This window comes from Humulus lupulus, chromosome 5 (genome assembly GCF_963169125.1).
Source record: "Humulus lupulus chromosome 5, drHumLupu1.1, whole genome shotgun sequence".
NCBI lineage: Eukaryota > Viridiplantae > Streptophyta > Magnoliopsida > Rosales > Cannabaceae > Humulus > Humulus lupulus.
Genome location: NC_084797.1, coordinates 171,563,277 through 171,577,451, shown reverse-complemented (window position 1 = coordinate 171,577,451; position 14,175 = coordinate 171,563,277).

The following is a 14,175-nucleotide window of genomic DNA, read 5'->3' as shown; positions in this document are numbered from 1 at the left end:
CGTCCAAAGAGAAGTAACCCCGCTGAAGCCACCTACTCATGAACGGACAGTGAACGTAATAACTGGTGGCTCTGAGGTAAGCGGAGTCACCCATTCAGCAGCCAAAAGACATGCCAAGCAAACCAACTAGATCAAAGGAGAGTCCAGCGGGACAGAGAAGAATACCATCAACCTACCAGCTCAAACCATCAGTTTCTCAACAACAGAGTCAACCAGACTCCTCAACCTGCATCATGATGCTCTTGTTATTGCACTTTACATTGCTAATTGTCTTAATAAACATATACTTATTGATAATGGCAGTTCAACTAACATTTTATTTTTAAGTGCTCTCAGGGAAATGGGGATAGATGAATCAAAGATCATAAAGAAGACTATGATCCTCATCAGTTTTAGTGGAGAGCAAAAGAACACACTAGGAGAGATCGAGCTACCTGTCTATGCCGAAGGAGTCAATCTGTGCACAAGATTCTTGGTAGTAGACTATCCGTCTGCTTACAATGTGATACTAGGTCGACCATGGATACATGAAATGGAGGAAATCCCTTCAACATACCACCAAGTTCTAAGGTTCCCAACTAAATGGGGAGTAAAAGAAATCAAAGGCCAACAAAATGACTCAAGAGCATGTTACCAGACTACCATGAAGGCCAAACTTGCTCAGTTATAGCAATTACAGGAAGACAGACAGACTGACTCCTAGATGAACCAACCAGACATGGAGGAGTTGGACGAAGTTCAGATACATCTAGACTTCCCATATCACAAAGTCCAAATCGGATCACGATTGGATCCTAACATCAGAACTAAACTCATTGATTTTTTATCTGTCCATTATGATTGTTTTGCTTGGTCCCATGCAGACATGACTGGAATTGACCCTGAAGTAATTGTCCAAAAATTGCAGGTTAATCCAGACTGCCCACCAAGGAAGCAAAAAAGAAGAAAATTTGCCCCTGAAAGGAACAAAGCCATTAATGAAGAAGTTCAAAAGCTCATTGATAATGGGTTCGTGAGGGAGGTGCATTATCATGACTGGTTGGCCAACGTAGTCATTGTGAAGAAGAAGAATGGCAAATGGCGACTTCACAAACCTCAACAAGGCGTGTCCAAAGGACTCATTCCCATTACCACACATAGACATGCTAGTAGACGCCATAGTCAGTCATGAACTCCTAAGCTTCATGGATGCATAATCAAGATACAACCAGATCCTGATGCATCCAGATTACCAGGAAAAGACAACCTTCATGACCAACTTGGGCATATTTTGCTACAAGTTCATGCCATTCAGACTAAAGAACGCAGGGGCAACTTACCAGAGATTAGTCGACAAGATGTTTGTCGACTTGCTGGGGAAGACGATGGAAGTCTACATTGATGACATGCTTGTCAAATCCCTCATTGCAGAGGACCATATCAGCCATTTAAAACAATCTTTTGACATTCTTAGGAAATATAACATGAAACTGAATCCAACTAAATGTTCTTTCGGTGTGACTGTGGGAAAGTTCCTTGGGTACCTAGTAACTCAAAGGGGAATTAAGGCTAACCTAGCACAGATAGAGTCAATCCAAAGGATTCCTTCCCCAACGTGCATAAAATTCGTACAAAATTTAATTGGACGCATCGCAGCACTCAACCGATTCATCTCGAAGTCGTTAGAATGATATCACCTCTTCTTTAACACATTAAGGAAATAAAAAACCTTTGAGTGGACAGCTAAATGTGAAGAGGCACAAGTCCAACTAAAATAATATCTGACCAGCCCGCCTCTCCTCTCAAAGCCAAAAGACAATGAGACATTATTCATCTACCTAGCAGTATCCGAGAAGGCAGTTAGCGCGGTCCTAGTCTGAGAAGAGGAAGGCAAGCAATCTCCAATCTACTATGTAAACAAAGCCTTGCTTGATTCAGAAACCCGATATAGCTAGTTGGAGAAGCTTGCACTAGCACTCATCCATGAAGCAAGGAAGCTACGCCCATACTTCTAGTGCCATCCAATAACGGTCCTGACCACCTTCCCACTCAAAAAAATCCTCCATAAACCAGAACTATCAGGCAGACTTACCAAGTGGGCGGTAGAGCTCAGCGAGTAAGAAGTAACATACAAGCCACATACTTCCCTCAAATCTCAGGTATTAGTTGACTTCATTGCAGATTTTACACCTAACATGCATGTGTAGGCAGAAAAAGAACTTTGCTGTCTGACCGAGGGACAGTTAGCCAGAATCTGGAAGTTGCAAGTAGACAGCTCAAGTACCACTAAAGGAAGTGGACTCGGACTCGTCTTGACTTCACCCCAAGGTGAAGTAATCGAACAAGCAGTCCAATGCGGGTTCAAAGATACCAACAATGAAGTCGAATACGCAGCAATGATAGCTGGACTCGGACTAGCCAAAGACATAAGAGTCAAAAGGATCGTGGTCTTCAGTGATTCCCAGTTGGTAGTCAATGAAATGCAAGGTAGCTGTTAGGCTCGGGATAACAAGATGACAACCAACCTAAACAAGACTAAAGAGTTGCAGCCAGTCTTCGACGAGTTCACTATCACCCAAGTACCAAGAGGGGAGATGTAACACCCCAAGCTGCTAATAAGGTTTAGGACCTTGATTAGCGTGCCTGGAGGGCAATAAGTGAATTAACATGATAATATATGAATTTGAATGAATATGTGATTAGAATGCATGTTTAGGTGGTATAAATATGCATGTGGGCCCCGTTTGTATGTTAGGGGTAAATTGGTAATCTTACCCCGCTGAGGGCATAAATGTAATAATTGAATTGTATGATTAATACCACGTGTGAGTGGTAATATTATTGTGATGCACGTGCCGAGACGGTCCTAGGGAGCTGTTAGTTTAAAAGTCACAACGGGATTTTATACCCGACTCGGGAGGAGCCTAGGGGTACTTTGGGAATTTCGTAAGTTGAGTTGAGAATTAGTGGTCAATGGTTATTGGTGATTGAGTAACCTGAGTAACCATTGGTAATTAGTAAGGGTAACAAGTTTAGATGAGATAAATGGTAGAATTGTAAGAAAGGAGAAATGACTAAAAGGGCCTTGGGGTTTAGTTAGGAAAGGATTTCTATGAGGGGTAAAGTGGTCATTAGGCAAGGGTTAGATAAGTTTCAGCTGAGGGAACGTTCAACACTTATCCAAATTGGGTTCTTGCTGAAATTGGTTGAGAGCTTAGAGAGGAAGTAGGGAAAAACTAAGGGCTATCTCTTGGGATCAAGAAGGGAATTGAAGCTAAGGGAACTTGGAGGATTACTCAGTGAATTGAGGTAAGGAAATTCTGTGTATATGTTGTAGAGTTTAGCTAAGAATATCATGGAATTGAGGATTGAATTATGTGCTTTGTTTGGTGAATTCTTGGGATGAAATGAGGTTAGGTTCAGTAGAAGGTTGTGATTTGAGCTTGGAACTTGATTGGGAAGGGCAGCTCAAGTTGAATTCTTGATTGAGGTAAGAGTTCTAAACATGTTTGAATTTTCATAACTGATATGGTTTAAGAGTCTAGAAGTCTGGTTTACACTTCTCTCAAGCTTTGGCTTAAATGTTTGAAATTTGAAACTCAAGTGTGGATTTTGGGTGTGATTGTATGTTTGAGCTTGTTGGTGGTGATTATAGGTTGTTAGATGGTTTATTGGAGGTTTTGGATTGATTCTGAGGTTTGGGTATGCATTGGGGTTGAATTGGGAATGTTTTAGCTAAGGGAAAATGCTAGGGAAAACCCAGATTTCTGGGTTCGCGAAGGGGCACCACAGCCCTGTTCTTTGGCGCCGCGGCGCGAGGTTGTATCAAGAGGGGGACTCTCTGACTTTGCTGGGCGTCGTGACCCTCAAGGGTAGCACCACGGCGCTAGGCTATTTTCAGGGCAGGGAATTTTGCATTTTTGGGCATTTATTCCGGGTGCTCGGGGGATGTTTTTGTTGTGTTGTTTTGGGATATTGGAGGTCCCGAGAGTATGGGATTGGTCCCGGGAAGTGGTTTTGGATTGGTTGGTATTAAGGATGTTTTATATGTGTTGTGACTAGGCCTTCGGAGAGGCTCAGATTAGAGGACCGTGCTCGTGGCTTTGGTGCATTGTGAAGCTCGGGATACAGGTAAGAAAATTGTAGCACCCGTAGAGCAGGGCGTGGGCCCATAGTGTTGTTGCAGGGCACGACCCTAGATTTCATTATTTTTAGGGTGTAACTTTGATTGAATTATTATATGCTTGAATGCTGTTTAAGTATGCTATATGTGTGGATATAGTAGAATGAACGACAAAGGAGCCGAGAACGGCGAGAGGCCGAGAACGGCGAAGGCCGAGAACGGCAGTGGGGCCGAGAATATCACTTAGCACATGGAGTGCTTATGGTTAGGGTGAGACCCCAATGGATACATGGGATATCCTTACGATGTGGACCGAGAACCCAGGCTTTGGTAACGCGTCTGGGATGACATGGTCGTATATGTGTTTAAATCTTATGAACTGTCTGTTTATCTGTGAGTTATCTGCTATAGTGGTTGTATGATATACATATGTTATGTGATGTGAGCATTTTCTTGCTGGGCTTCGGCTCACGGGTGCTTTGTGTTGCAGGTAAGGGCAAGGAGAAAGTCAACCAGCCATGAGTACGGAGAGCATGGGGCGGTGCGTACATGTTTGGCCTGCCCGACTGCTTTGGTTGGGGGCATTTTGAGAAACGACTGTATTAAATTATGTTTTCGATAATTAGACGTCTGTAAACCCATTTTGAGTTATAAATGTTTTATAAACTGTACTTTGGGATCCCAAATGTTAAACTCTTGGAACTTTTAATGAGATAGAGTACTTTTAAAGATTACAGCCTTGACTTTCTGTTTAATCACACTTTTGTTCTAAAAACCTCGTTTAGCGAGTTAGTTGCACATTTTAAACACACTTAGTAATGGCTCTAAGGTAGTAGGGCATTATAACTTGGTATCAGAGTGAGCCAAGGTTTATTGGTTCTGGAGATTGACCGAACATGTACGCACGCTGCCATTGAAAAGCTCGAATCAGGGTTGGTTGGTATGGTCGATTTTTATGATTGAATATGTGCTTGATGCTCTGTTTACCTGCTTTTTTTATAGAGAGCATGATGAATGAAATAACATATGCATGATGTTAGGGCATGGCCCGTTGTGTGCTATGTGCTATCTGTATGTTAATTGGATTGTTGATCTTGGTTTGTTGTTGAGATTGAGAGGTGGAATTGGATCTTGTTATCATGCCTGATGAGCGGTGTCACTGGTTGCAGGCATATAGTCGTAATGCCTCGGTAATCATCTAGACTCCGCGACAGTCGGGCCGAGGATGACAATCAGGGTCAGGACCCTCCACCTGCCCCACAGAACTGGCAACAGATATTAGCCGAGATGGAGGCTAGGTTGCTGAGAATAGAGGAAGAACTCCGTCAGATGAGGCAGCAAGCCCCATCACAGGTCACAGGGTTACCAATTCAGCAGAATGTAGCGCCAGTGCCTGTTCAGCCTGTGGTTGAGAACAGGTGGGAACCTTTGTATGAAAGATTTAGAAAGCAGCAACCTCCTACCTTTGAGGGTGGATCAGAACCACTGCGGGCTGAGCAGTGGATGAATATGATTTCCTTGATCTTAGATTTCATGAGGGTTGAAGGAAATGAAAGGGTAACTTGTGCTAGCTATATGCTTAGGGAGGATGCCCGCATCTGGTGGGATGTAGTGAGTCAGCGGAGGAATGTTATAGTTATGACCTAGGAAGAATTTAAGAGTATCTTTAATGAGAAATACTACAGCGTAGCAGTTCGAGCTGCGAAGGTTGATGAGTTTATCAACCTGACTCAGAACAGGTTGTCAGTTATTGAGTATGCCCTGAGATTTGACAGACTGGCGAAGTTTGCGCCAGACTTAGTGCCGACGGATGCGGCCAGGAGAGATAGATTTATACGGGGGTTGAATGTGATGATCGCCTGTGATGTGAATATTACGTTAATTCCAGAGATTACTACTTATGCACAAGCAGTGGATAAGGCCCTTACTACAGAAAGGGCTGAGGATCAGATATGGAAGGACAGCGCTGTTAGGCACGATGCCAGGAGGACGGTGCCTCCTTTTGTTGGGTCTAGTCGGGGCAGTGGCCCCAGTGAGCAGAAAAGAAGGGTTCCAGATTCATTTGTTCCTCCTAGTTTTGATAGGAGGGTACGAGGTTCTATTGGTGGCCGTTAGGGCGGAGGTGACAACTGGAGGAGTTTTCCAGTGTGTCCTCGGTGCAGGCGACGACATCAGGGTGAGTGCCGGATTAGGGCATGTTTTATCTGTGGGAGTGCCAACCATCTGAAGAAAGACTGCCCACAAGCTAAGAAAGAAGAGCCAAAACAGGGAGATAATCTCGCTCCTGCCAGGGTATTCGCTTTGACTCAGACTGAGGCGGAGGCTAGTTCCTCAGTTGTGACAGGTTAGATCTCTAGCGCTGGTTCTTTGTATACTGTATTGATTGATTCAGGGGCTACCCACTCATTTGTATCTGCTAGGGTAATAGACCAGCTTTGTAGACCTAGTATTGTGTATGCTAGGGATTTTCAGACTTTGTTATCAACAGGAGAACTGGTAGTCTCTAGGAGATGGGTTAGAGCATTACCAGTAGAGATAGATGGTAGAGAATTGTTTGTTGATCTAGTTGAATTAGACATGGATGATTTTGATATGATATTATGGATGGATTGGTTAACGAGGTATGGAGCAATGATTGATTGCAAGCGGCGTATGGTGACTTTTGAACCAGAAGGTGAGGTACCTTTCGTGTTTGTGGGGACGGTGAATGGACCGCGAGTGCCTATGATCTCAGCACTGAGGGCCAGAGACCTGATGCAGGAGGGTTGCATAAGATTCCTAGCAAGTGTTGTGGATACCTTTAGAGTCGCTTCGGTGGGACCGAATGAGACTAGATTGGTCTGTGAGTTCCCAGACTTGTTTCCAGAAGACTTGCCAGGATTGCCGCCACAGCGAGAGATTGAGTTCATCATAGAGTTGGCACCGGGGGTGGAGCCAGTTTTCAGGGCACCCTATAGAATGGCTCCGGTAGAGTTAAAAGAATTGAAGATTCAGTTACAGGAGTTATTGGATTTGGGGTTCATTAGAACGAGCTTCTCACCATGGGGTGCTCCAGTGCTATTTGTTAAGAAGAAGGATGGGTCGCTTAGGATGTGCAATGATTACAAGGAGTTGAATAAGCTGACCATTAAGAATAAGTATCCACTACCTAAGATCGATGATTTATTTGATCAGCTACAGGGGAGTACGGTATTTTCAAAGATCGATCTCCGGTCAGGTTATCATCAGTTGAGGATTAAAGAGGAGGACATACCGAAGATTGCTTTTCGGACAAGGTATAGGCACTATGAATTTCTGGTTATGTCCTTTGGATTAACCAATGCCCCAGCAACTTTTATGGATATGATGAACAAGATTTTTAAAGATTATTTGGATAAGTTTGTGATTATATTTATTGATGACATACTAGTATACTCCTAGTCAGAGACAGAGCATGAGCATCATCTGCGCCTAGTGTTGCAGCGACTGAGAGAGCATAAGTTATATGCTAAGTTTAGCAAGTGCGATTTCTGGTTACCGCAAGTTACATTCCTAGGCCACATCGTTAGTAAGGAGGGGATACTAGTTGACCCAAGTAAGATAGAGGCAGTGAGAAATTGGCCTAGACCGAGCAATGTTCCTGAAGTCAGAAGTTTTCTCAGATTGGCGGGGTACTACCGGCGATTTGTAGAGGGGTTCTTCAGGATTGCTACTCCATTGACAGAGTTGACAAGAAAGAAGACCAAGTATGTGTGGAAAGATCGGTGTGAGAACAATTTCAAGGAGTTAAAGTGGCGGTTGGTTACTGCACCAGTGTTGAGCCTGCCGACAGACAATGAGAAGTTTGTGGTTTACTGTGACGCTTCCAGACAGGGTTTGGGATGTGTGTTGATGCAAGCTGGGAAAGTAATAGCCTATGCATCAAGGCAATTAAATGAGTATGAGCAGAGATATCCCATGCATGATCTGGAGTTAGCTGCAGTGGTATTCACACTTAAGGTTTGGAGACATTACCTGTATGGCGAAAGGTGTGAGATATACACAGATCATAAGAGTTTAAAGTACTTCTTTACTCAGAAAGATTTGAATATGCGCTAAAGGCGGTGGCTAGAGTTGGTAAAGGATTACAATTGTGACATCCTATATCATCCTGGGAAGGCTAATGTGGTGGCTGATGCATTGAGCTGGAAGGGCCCAGGACGGTTGTTTAGTTCGAGGCAGGTATTAGACAAACTAGCTGAGGAGATGGCCAGAGCAGGTATAGAGTTAGTGGTTGGTAGGTTAGCAAACATTACTCTTCAATCCACGCTCCTTGAAAGGATTAAGGAAGCATAGGGAAGGGATCCCCAATTAGTTGAACGTAGAGGGAATGTCCTAGCTGGAACGATTAAGGACTTCTCTATCTCAGAGGTGGACTTATTGAAGTACAAGGGACAGATTTGTGTTCTGATTGATCCAGATATTCGGCGAGAGATTCTGGATGAGTCTCATACCACTCCCTACTCTTTACACCCAGGTACTACGAAGATGTACCAAGACTTGAAAGTTTTTTATTGGTGGTCAGGCATGAAGAGGGATATGGTGGACTATGTGGCTAGGTTCTTGACTTGTCAGCAGATCAAGGCTGAACATCAGAGGCCAGCAGGGTTATTGCAGCCTCTAGGGATTCTCGAGTTGAAATGGGAGGATATTACCATGGACTTTGTGGTTGGATTGCCGAAGACCGTGGGTCAGCATGATTCGGTGTGGGTGATTGTGGACAGGTATACTAAGTCCGCCCACTTTTTACCTGTGAGGACAACTTATACTGTGGAACAGTATGCTGAGCTATATGTGAAGGAAATTGTTCGACTTCATGGGGCTCCGAGGTCGATAGTATCCGACAGAGACCCCACCTTCACCTCCAAGTTTTGGGAGAGCCTGCAGAAGGCAATGGGCACACAGCTACTGTTCAATACCGCTTATCATCCTCAGATAGATGGGCAGTCTGAGCGGATGATTCAGATACTGAAAGACATGCTACGAGCCTGTGTGTTGGACTTTGGGGGATCTTGGAGTAAGTATCTCCCATTGATTGAGTTCTCGTACAATAATAGCTATCAGGTGACTATCGGAGTGGCTCCGTATGAAATGCTGCATGGAATAAAGTGCAGGTCACCGATACACTGGGATGAGACAGGTGAGAGAAGATATTTGGGTCCAGAGTTGGTACAAAAGACCAATGAGGCAATTGAGAATATTAGAGCTCGTATGCTCGCCTCCTAGAGTCGCCAGAAGAGTTACTCAGATCTAAGACGCAGGAGTGTAGAGTTTCAGGTCGGCGATCATGTATTCCTCAGGGTTTCACCCCTGAGAGGAGTGAAACGATTCAGTGTTCGGGGCAAGCTGAGTCCCAGGTTTTTTTGGCCCCTTTGAGGTTCTGGAATGGGTTGGAGAGGTAGCTTACAAATTAGCGATGCCTCCAGCTCTATCAGGGGTTCATGATGTGTTTCATGTATCCATGCTCCGGAAGTATGTGTCAGATAGTACTCATGTGCTGAGCTATGAGAATTTGGAGCTGGATCAGGATTTATCATACGAAGAGAAGCCTGTTCAAATCCTAGATAGAAAGGATAAAATCTTGCAGAGCAAGACCATCGTCTTGGTTAAAGTGCTGTGGAGAAACAACAAGGTTGAAGAGGCGACGTGGGAGCTTGAGTCTGATATGCGGGAGCGGCATCCCGAGTTGTTCAGGTAATTTCGAGGACAAAATTCTTGTAAGGAGGGGATAATTGTAACACCTCAAGTTGCTAAAAAGGTTTAGGACCTTGGTTAGCGTGCCTGGAGGGCAATAAGTGAATTAACATGATAATATATGAATTTGAATGAATATGTGATTAGAATGCATGCTTAGGTGGTATAAATATGCATGTGGGCCCCGTTTGTATGTTAGGGGTAAATTGGTAATCTTAGCCTGCTGAGGGCATAAATGTAAAAATTTAATTGTATGATTAATACCATGTGTGAGTGGTGATATTATTGTGATGCACGTGCCGAGACGATCCTAGGGAGCTGTTAGTTTAAAAGTCACAACTGGATTTTATACCCGGCTCGGGAGGAGCCTAGGGGTACTTTGGGAATTTCGTAAGTTGAGTTGAGAATTAGTGGTTAATGGTTATTGGTGATTGAGTAACCTGAGTAACCATTGGTAATTAGTAAGGGTAACAAGTTTAGATGAGATGAATGGTAGAATTGTAAGAAAGGAGAAATGACTAAAAGGGCCTTGGGGTTTAGTTAGGAAAGGATTTCTATGAGGGGTAAAGTGGTCATTAGGCAAGGGTTAGATAAGTTTCAGCTGAGGGAAAGGGGTCATTCACGTTCCACACTTATCCAAATTGGGTTCTTGGTGAAATTGGTTGAGAGCTTAGAGAGGAAAGAGGGAAAAACTAAGGGCAATCTCTTGGGATCAAGAAGGGAATTGAAGCTAAGGGAACTTGGAGGATTACTCAGTGAATTGAGGTAAGAAAATTCTGTGTATATGTTGTAGAGTTTAGCTAAGAATATCATGGAATTGAGGATTGAATTATGTGCTTTGTTTAATGAATTCTTGGGATGAAATGAGGTTAGGTTCAGCAGAAGGTTGTGATTTGAGCTTGGAACTTGATTGGGAAGGGCAACTCAAGTTGAATTCTTGATTGAGGTAAGAGTTCTAAACATGTTTGAATTTTCATAACTGATATGGTTTAAGAGTCTAGAAGTCTGGTTTACACTTCTCTCAAGCTTTGGCTTAAATGTTTGAAATCTGAAACTCAAGTGTGGATTTTGGGTGTGATTGTGTGTTTGAGCTTGTTGGTGGTGTTTATAGGTTGTTAGATGGTTTATTGGAGGTTTTGGATTGATTCTGAGGTTTGGGTATGCATTGGGGTTGAATTGGGAGTGTTTTGGCTCAGGGAAAATGCTAGGGAAAACCCAGATTTCTGGGTTCGCGAAGGGGCGCTGCGACCCTGTTCTTTGGCGCCGTGGCACGAGGTTGTATCAGGAGGGGGACTCTTTGAATTTGCTGGGCGTTGTGACCCTCAAGGGTAGCGCTGCGGCGCTAGGCTATTTTCAGGGCAGGGAATTTTGCATTTTTGGGCATTTGTTCCGGGGGCTCGGGGGATGTTTCTGTTGTGTTGTTTTGGGATATTGGAGGTCCCGAGAGTATGGGATTGGTCCCGGGAAGTGGTTTTCGATTGGTTGGTATTAAAGGATGTTTTATATGTGTTTGACTAGGTCTTCGGAGAGGCTCGGGTTAGAGGACCGTGCTCGTGGCTTTGGTGCATTGTGAAGCTTGAGATACAGGTAAGAAAACTGTGGCACCCGTAGAGCAGGGCGTGGGCCCATAGTGTTGTTGCAGGGCACGACCCTAGATTGCATTATTTTTAGGGTGTAACTTTGATTGAATTATTATATGCTTGAATGCTGTTTAAGTATGCTATATGTGTGGATATAGTAGAATGAGCGGCAAAGGAGCTGGGAATGGCAAAGGAGCCGAGAACGGCGAAGGGCCGAGAACGGCAGTGGGGCCGGGAATATCACTTAGAACATGGAGTGCTTATGGTTAGGGTGAGACCCCAATGGATACATGGGATATCCTTACAGTGTGGACCGAGAACCCAGGCTTTGGTAACGCTTCTGGGAGGGCATGGCCGTATATGTGTTTAAATCTTATGGACTATCTGTTTATCTGTGAGTTATCTGCTATAGTGGTTGTATGATATACATATGTTATGTGCTGTGAGCGTTTTCTTGCTGGGCTTCGGCTCACAGGTGCTCTGTGTTGCAGGTAAGGGCAAGGAGAAAGTCAACCAGCCATGAGTACGGAGAGCGTGGGGCGGCGCGTACATGTTTGGCCTGTCCGACTGCTTTGGTTGGGGGCATTTTGAGAAACGATTGTATTAAACTATGTTTTCGATAATTAGACGCCTGCAAACCCATTTTGAGTTATAAATGTTTTATAAACTGTACTTTGGGATCCCAAATGTTAAACTTTTGGAACTTTTAATGAAATAGAGTACTTTTAAAGATTACAGCATTGACTTTCTGTTTAATCACACTTTTGTTCTAAAAACCTCGTTTAGCGAGTTAGTTGCACATTTTAAACACACTTAGTAACGAGTCTAAGGTAGTAGGGCGTTACAGGAGAACAATCATGCGGAGGCATTAGCGAACCTTGGATCCTCCATCCAGACAACTGACCCCAAGACAATTCCTGTAGTATATCTCTAATGGCCAGCTGTCTGGAAAGATGAAGAATAGCAAGTTAGTGACATCTCTAACAATCGAACATGGATGACTCCAATAGTTGAGTACTTGGAGCAGGACATACTTCCTGAAGACAAGAATGAAGCATGTCGGGTCAAGGCTCAATCAGCCCGCTTCACTATTATACGAGGTAAACTCTATAAACGTTCCTTTTCTGGTTCATATTTGAAATGCATTAACCCTCCAGAGGCCAAATACATATTGGCTGAGTTGCATGAAGGAGAGTGCGGCGATCACTCTGGAGGATGAACCTTGGCGCACCGTGCCCTAACACAAGGCTACTATTGGCCAACTATGCTAGCAGACTCCTCCGACTATGCAAGACGATGCGAAAAATGCCAACGGTTTGCTCAAATATCCCACCAACCTCTAGAGCATCTCATCTCAATCACATCCCCTTGGCCATTCATGAAATAGGGGATGGACATAGTAGGCAAACTTGCAACCGCACCAGGACAGAAGGTGTACATGCTTGCAATAACGGACTACTTCAGCAAGTGGATCGAAGCAGACTCATTCCACTAAGTCAGAGATAAAGAAGTAAATGGTTTCATTTGGAAGAATGTAATCTGCAGGTATGGAGTAACGAAAGAGATCGTAACGGAAAATGGCTCTCAATTCATCAGTTTTGACTTCCAAGACTTCTGCAAATTTTGGAATATCAAGCTCAACTTCTCCACGCCAAGGTATCCCCAAGCAAATGGACAAGCAGAGTCATCCAACAAGACTATCATGAACAACATCAAGAAGTGTCTTGAAAAAGCTAAGGGAAAATGGGCTGATGAGTTACCAGGAGTCCTTTGGTCCTACCGAACCATAACCAGGACTTTGACGGGAGAAACACCTTTCTCATTAGCCTACGGGATGGAGGCAGTCATCCCTACCGAGAGTGAAGTTCTGACAGCCAGATATGAGCTGACGACAGATGAAGTAAATTGGGAAAACATGTACCATGAAATCGACACCATCGACGAAAGAAGGGACAAAGCACTCTTAAGAGTCTCAGCCAATCAATGAAGCATAGCTAGACATTACAACAAGAACATCTGCACTCGGACATTCAAAGTAGGAGATTGGGTACTACAAAGAGTGTTCCAGAACACTAAGGAAGCAGGAGCAGGTAAGCTCGCCTCGACATGGGAAGGTCCCTACCTGATCACAAAGGTAATCAGACAAGGAGCATACAAGCTATAAACTAAAGAGGGACATGAAATCAACAACAGCTGGAACGATATCCACTTAAAGCAGTATCACTTTTAACTCAATCTAGTCTCCTTTCATTTTCTTTCATCAATGATCTCACGAGATCTTCATTCAAGCAACATACTGACATTGTCATGCATGAAGTGTCAGAACTACATTTGGGCTTGATCTCTACAAAGGGTATGTAGGCAGCTCCACGGAGTGCAGCCCCCTATCACAACCATTTTTTTTTTACATACACTACAAACATATCAAATAACAAATCTAAGCATAAACTGACTAAGTAACTTCATACTTAGATTGGGGGGAATAAGATACTAATACTTCATAAGTCATACAACCAACCGGCATCTGATACAACATAGAACGCTAACATGAGCTACAACTAGTCAGGATACAATAAAAAAATATATAGAAAAGTCCATACAACAACTAAAAATACATAAGATGGATAAACTCAGTCATCCCCCAACAGAGAACTTGAACAAAGGAGGAGTCAGTCATCCGCAACTAGGTCATGAGTAGTCATGACGCCAAAAAAAGTGGCTAACTCTTCGGCGAGGTTCGTCTCTTCAACTCTCATCCTCTCCAATTCCTCAAAATACGCA